The sequence below is a fragment of the Hippoglossus hippoglossus genome, chromosome 20 (assembly GCF_009819705.1).
Source record: "Hippoglossus hippoglossus isolate fHipHip1 chromosome 20, fHipHip1.pri, whole genome shotgun sequence".
In the NCBI taxonomy this organism is placed as follows: Eukaryota; Metazoa; Chordata; class Actinopteri; order Pleuronectiformes; family Pleuronectidae; genus Hippoglossus; species Hippoglossus hippoglossus.
The window spans coordinates 1,090,349-1,097,423 of record NC_047170.1 but is presented as its reverse complement, the minus strand read 5'-3'; the positions used below and the strand labels follow the sequence as shown (position 1 = coordinate 1,097,423).

Below are 7,075 nucleotides of genomic sequence, written 5' to 3'. Positions count from 1 at the left end.
TTGGACACGGACACAGTCCAAATCCAGGCTGGCACACAGACTGACACTGAGACGGCACTTCATACCACATCACTGTCACTGACGAGCCTTTTCCTAAAAGTCTAGTTATTGTTGCATCAGTGAGTTCAAAAATAACCCTAACCCATGATTAAAGTCAATTCAATTTAATTATTAGTTATGTAGCAGTGTGTGTGTTAAATGTGGATAAGTGTAGCCAGTTTTACCGCCTAATAAATACAGTAAGTGAAGTGTATCAGTAGAGGTGAGTGTTATGTGGTCACATGATGCTAAATAAATCACGTGGCAGCAGTGATGTCAGCCAGGCCCGCAGCACCCAGAGACACACAGAACACACAGGATACAAACAGCAAGTCCACATCATCGCTGAACAATCAACACACAAATGCAGTGTGTGTGTGTGTGAGTGAGAGTGTGTGTGTGATTTTTATTCATTTGCGATTCCACCCAAACGGCTCTATTTTACATCCTCCTACACACATTCTAGCGTGTTGCTGTGTTTGTTTCCACAAGTAAAGGAACGGTAATTATCAGCTAATCCAAGTGTTCAACATATAATTGTATTATTTGAATAATCTGAAATGCTAATGGTTGGGATAATTCGTATGATTACAATTATGAGCATGTCTCACTGACTATGTGGCTAACTTTAAAATGAACTCCTGCCTGGCAATATTCTACATGACAGTAACACAGGCGTGGAAATTGGCTCATTTGATATTCCTTACCAGCTACAGGGAGACGTGTAAAAAATGATTTACACTCGCCAGGCGGTATGAGGAAATCTCCAGCGTATGATCATGGGAAGTGACATGTGTGAGGACATGGCTGTGAGAGTCAAGTTGATCCTATTAGGTCTTTAAATGGATTTTACATGGGTGTTAAGGTTCAGAATGTGCCATCAGACATGGAGAGGGAATCCATATTCATGGAGCATTGCCCTGGCCTGCAACACAGAAAAAGCTGGTTCTAGACCATTTGAGCCGGGGGTAATTGTTTATCTAGACGCCTCTTTACTCAATGCATAAATTGAGCTGTCGGCCCGCTCGTGGTGGACATTTTGTTTCCTCAGCCGTATGTGTGTATTTGTGAAGCTCAGCAGCAGCAGCAGCAGCAGCAGCAGTATGACATGTGGCATAAACCTCTCTGCGATAAATGTCATTTGAGCAACCATTAGCATAAAAAAGGGGAGTAGAGGGGGGGAAGGTAAGAGGAGGCTCAGCTCGGCTCAGCCCCGTAATAAAAGCACGACATAGACTTGAATGAGTGGAGGTTCCACTCTATAACCCCAGCCAGAGGAAATACAGCACAATGCTGTCTGCTGAAGTATTACTACTCATTCAGGTCAAGGCAATAATGATGATATGTTTAGACCTAAGGTGCAGCAAGCTTCTTTTTTTTTCCTTCATAAAACCGGATTTTTCTTCATCCTGAGATCTGACACAGCTTTTAGACGATCAGCAGTGAAATCAAACTCAATATTCTTCATCTGATTTGTAACTGAGCCCCATTTTGTGCACAGGCCCAAACTTGACAGATTAAAAACTCAAATGGTGCCTATTTGAAAACCATTTTTAAATTACAGCCATGATTAACTGACTAGAACTTAATACATTAATCCATTTTTTTTTTTACTGACAGGAAATTACTCAGCAACATTTTTAATAATCAATTACATAATTAATCAAACGCAATGTGTAGTTCCAATTTGTGAGGAGCTGCTGCTTTTCTCTCTTTGAAATGATTGTAACTGAAAACGTTTAAGATCTAGATTTTTTTGTCTACACTTTTCTCATTTTTTTTATACCAATCAACTAATTGACTCATTATTAGATGTTATTTGATTATTTGATGATAAAAAAAATTGTTATACAACCATTTAATACTACTGTAAACCAAATACCATTGAGTTTTAAACTGCTGGTCTACATATGTCAGTGAGGGAAATTGTATTTTGGGTGTAATTAGAAATTATATTTCCCTCACTGACATATATAGACCAGTGTATTTTCACTTTCTTATTTATACTGTAGAATAGATGATTAACTGATTACATAACTGATATATAATGCAATATAACAATAATAAAAAAAATGTGCTAATTCTCTCTCTCTCTTCTGAAATGTAATTTAAAGTGTAAAGTCATCCTTAACCATGTTTTTACAGGGGAACAGCATTGGTAAAATCTGTTTAAATTGTATTCATTTATTAATTTATAAAAAGCTTATAAAAGCTTATAAAAGCAGCTGCCCTCAAAACTATATAATTTGTTTATTTCTACCTAAAATGTTCTTTTAAAAAAGGCACTTCTGAAGTACAATATTAGGTGACATGATAATGGCCCAAAGGTGGGTTGTGCTATATTTCCTAATCTAATCCTGGCGCCCTGTTTTGAAGAGTGTCTCTGTCAAATTCAAGCATTTCAGTTTCACTTCTGCATGTGGCATCTTCCTAAATTATTCGTGTTAAATCCAATTACCTCCCAGCACAGTTGGAGCCATAATGGACATGTATTGTCCAATAATCTTTACCATTTCTCATGGCATTGGACATTTTACAGTACGTAGATGGAGGGTTTTGCTTGGGTTCAACTTTTCCATTACTATCCTGGTGCCCAATATTAGTTTGATTTGGCTATATTATTCATTTTAGAAATATAATGGAGCTCCACGACTTCAAAGCGTATTAATTATGTGTTGACGATCATTCTGCATTTGTTACTTTCCAAGGCTGCACAGAAAACAACTGTATAGCTTTTAAATTAAGTTATTATGGTGTAGCCAAGGCTGACTATCAGCAGATATTAAGGCCAGAGATTATTAAGGGGTTAAAGCCAGTATTGACCTAATGAATCTCCAAATCAATAGTGACGCCTGAACCTCTTGAAGTAAATATACATGTTTGTGTTAGTAGGGAGGCTATCATGCATTGTTCATGCAGAAGAGTTACATAACATGAAGTTGCTGTCAGACAAGACAATGAGCCAGTTTTTCTCTGTGAGACCAGACAATGTCGAAGCAACATGTCCAACACACACACACAAACACACACACACACACACACACAACAAAAACACACACACTATGCTGTCCAACGCCATAGAGACAGAGACAGACTGACAGATGCACGGTGGGACAGACGTGACAACAATCGAGCTCAAACCGTGGCTCAACAGACAGGAGGTGGAAAGGTAAAGAATACATCGTAATGCAGTACAGATCAAAGAAAGGTGGGTTTCTCTTTTTGGAAGGGTGGAAAGTGGAGGTGTGGCTTCATCCAACCTGACAGTCCTCCCTTGGTGGGTGGGGGGGTAGTCGGGGTGAGGTGAGGTGGGTGGGTGGGTGTCGGGGTTGGGGTGGGCGAAGAGAGGACTCTCCTCGACTACGCGTATTCTTAAGCAATAACAACGTGATCCGTATTATCCACCCAAGAATACCCGTCACCGAAGAGAGTCTTTCAGGAAACATGGGGAGCTAAGCCAGAAACCATGTGAGCAGCGCCACTGCCATCGCATCATCATCACCACCACCAACATCACCACCATGGCCTTCACCGCAACCATGAGCAGCCTCCCTTCAGCCTCCAGTGGCAAACAGACACACACAAAGATAGAGAAAGGGGGGCAGTCGCATTGATTGAAGATGCCTTGCTGCAGCGTGAGGCAAGGCTCCATCAATGGCTCCTCTGCGAAGGAGAAAATTGACAATGGTGGTATTTTCAATCCGAGCCAGGAGCGTGTGGGGAGTGGAGACATGGGAAAAAAAAGAAAAAGTTCTGTAAAAGCTGAGGTTAGCTTGATTCACTCTCCTGGTTTTGTGCACTAAACTGTGGAAGTGACAAGGGAAGGGGGAGGGGGTTTGCAGCCCAAACCCCCCACAGCAAGCCTCTTACCTATGCCAGGGCCTGCCAGCACCGCCCCTGTCTCCTGGAAGTCGTCATCCATCGGTGAGATTCAGTTCCCTGCCACCGCTCCTGCCCGGCCCTGTATGGGTGTAATTAGAAATGGGGGTGGGGGTGGGGGGGGGGACACAGGGGAGACGCAGGGTTAGGGAGGTCAAGCCGGGAGCTGCCACGGTGTGACAATAGCCCTGCACACTCCATTACCACCACCACCACCACCCGCCTGCAGCAACACAAGGACAGAAATCAACACATGGATTATACCACAGGAGGGAGGCTGCGGCGCATGCAGAGAACTAATTTGTTTGATTATATAAAAATAGTGCTGCTTTTTGCGGCCGCACACCAGTCTGCGCTCCTGCCCCCTTCAGGCTGATTACTGCTGTCTGGTTAAAATTCATGGAGACATGTCACAGCCCATGACGCTCCTTTCCTTTAAAATTTCAAATGTAAAAAATTCCTCTCAAATTAATTCCTAAATGTTAATTTAGAAATCATTATTATGACTTTCACTCTTCTTTATTTTCAAATTAAAGCGGTGGGTTTAAATGCTGGAGCGAGGCCATGAATTATGTATGAAAAGTTCAAGCAAATTTATTCCATTCCATTCTAATTGAACTAGCCAGCTGAATACAAAGAGCATGCTCCAGCTAAGCCGATCAAAAATCATTCCATTGATTTATTGTCTCTAATCAATATTTACAATTACTCTGCAGATGGTTTGGTTAAAGGAATAGGCTTGACAGTGTGTCTGCTCGATGCCGAGGGCCAACCCTAGATTTACTGGTGTAAATTAAAATTTGATTACACACGCTCATCAAAACTGAGCGAAATTACTGTCATTTGTTGCATTTATGTCAAAGTCGAATAAATTGACAGGGAAAGATGCCTTTTAATTATTTTAAAGTTTAACAACACAAAACTGAGGAGATCTGCAACACATATATACAGAAAACAGACACTCATTCATCTGGAGGAGAGAAAAAATCTGACTCTGCAGATGAGGCTGAAGCAAGATGGACAAATTAAAAGATGAAATCAACAGCCCTGAGCAGGTGTGGACAGAGAAGGAAAAAAAGAAAGGAAAGAGAGAAGAGGAGGGTTAAAAGGAAAAACATTTTTTTTAACAAATAGATGAAGCTGGGAGAAATTAAAAAAGATGATCAAATGCTAATCTACAAGTTTTTTTTCCTCACATTTTTCTTTTCTAGCTTCTTCTCTATTTCCCCCTCTCTTATCATCCACATTGACCACTTGGCCCAGGACACACACACAAATACAAATGCAAATGCAACAGCACACACATGCATGCAAGCCAAACCAGGAAGACCCCCACCCATCCACCTGCCCAAGAACCCCCCGAGCTGCAAAGAAGTGGGATTTACCACCCACAGCAAAACACACAAGCACAAGCACACACACACACACACACACACACACACACACACACACACACACACACACACACACACACACACACACACACACACAAGCACACACACACACACACACACAGACACACAGATCCGTGGCTACGCTGGCCCAGCCCAGGCCATCTGTAGAGGAAAGAGAACCTGAGGGCTTCAGCTAGAGCTCATCAACACACACACACACACACACACACACACACACACACACACACACACACACACACACAGGTCAGCTAGCCTTGGTATCATTGATTGTTCTGTGGAAACACCCCTGAGACTCATCAGATTACTCTAAGAGCAGTGGCTAAAGCTAAAATCAAACACCAGGAATCTTTTCTTTCCTTTTGCTTTCATTCAAACTTCTATGCAGTCTCGCTCTCACACACACACACACACACACACAGACACAGAAACCCACTTACAAATTCAGCACACACCAAAAAAAGTACCACAGGTTGTCGGGGAAAAGATGATTATGGGATGGGATCGATTTGCCCTCTCAGGTGGAGTTTTCTTTAATTCCTTTTATTTTTCTTTCACACTTAGAAATAACAATTCCTCTCCCTCTTTTCCTGTTAACTTACAGGACACTCCTTTCACTCACTAACACCCACCTCTTCATTCTTCTGACCCAAGTCTCTGACAGGATATGGCAAGGAAAGAATGAGTGAAACACACTGGTGGCAATAAACAAGCACAAGAGAAGACAAGGTTCACGGAGAAAGAATTTCAGAAAAGAACAAAAAATTATTGAAAAATTTAAAAAATGGGAAAAAAAAAAGAGTGGACAAATAAAAATAACTAAAAATGAATGGTGAAACTGCAACAACAGGTCCACTGTGTGCTGTGGTGGCCTCTTACCCTCTTTTCTTCTTCTCCGCTCTGCTCTTCTGTAACCCAGGGTGTTGCCTCTCCTCTGCTCTCCCTATGCACCTCTTCTAAAATTCCCTCCCCTTCCTTCCATCCTCCCTTTCTTCCTTCCCTTCTCCTGATGCCTTGCCGAGAGTCCGCGGCAAACTGGGAGGTGGTGATCTCCCTCCCCCTCCCAGTTCCAGGAAGAGCTCCCTGAGGAGAAAGAGGAGGCAGATCCTGGCAGGAGATGGAGGATCCAGCAGCGGGAGCAGCAGCAGTGGTGGAGGAGGCAGTGGTGCTGATGCTGCTGATGCCAGAGAGAGATGAGGGGAGGGATGAATGCTTAACAAAAGATCTCCTCCTCCTCTTCTTCCCTTCTTCTCCTTCTGCTCGTCCTCCTCCACTTTTTCTTTTTTCACTCCTCCTGCTGCTTTCGCCTTTCCCTCTCCGCTCCGAGCACTGAAAGAAGCCAGTTGTTGCTCTGCCGCGGCAAATGAACTGACAGCCGGTGACGAGCCGGCTGAGCGAATGAGAGAGCAGAGAGCTGATGGACGAGGGAGAGAGAAAGAGAGAGAGGGAAAGAAAGGGAGCGAACAGGAGAGCATGTGGTGTGATGTGGCATCTGCGAGAGAGTGATAGAGAGGAGAGAGAGGGATACGGAGGTAGAGATGGATGGGGGTGGGAGGATGGACGAAGGAGGAGGAGAGAGATGGAGAGAGAAAGGTGGGGTGAGGCAGGATGCAGGGAAGGATGAGAGAGAGAGGGAGCAGACAGGAGAAAATAAAGAGAGATGTAAAGAAACAGAGAGAGAGAGAGAGAGGGGGGGGGGGGGTTGCACAGCAATGAAAACCTTTAGCCACCAGCAGTCTTCTGAC

The 7,075-nt window shown here is 43.2% G+C and overlaps 1 long non-coding RNA gene across 1 annotated transcript; it reads right to left on the bottom strand.

Moving 5' to 3' along the window:
• Nucleotides 1-1,640: 1,640 nt before the first annotated feature.
• LOC117753641 lies at nucleotides 1,641-6,836 on the bottom strand. Its single transcript, XR_004612280.1, has 3 exons — nucleotides 6,210-6,836; nucleotides 3,910-4,000; nucleotides 1,641-3,702 (listed from the first exon to the last, which is right to left on the bottom strand). It is a non-coding gene; the product is annotated as an uncharacterized LOC117753641 (long non-coding RNA).
• Nucleotides 6,837-7,075: the final 239 nt, after the last annotated feature.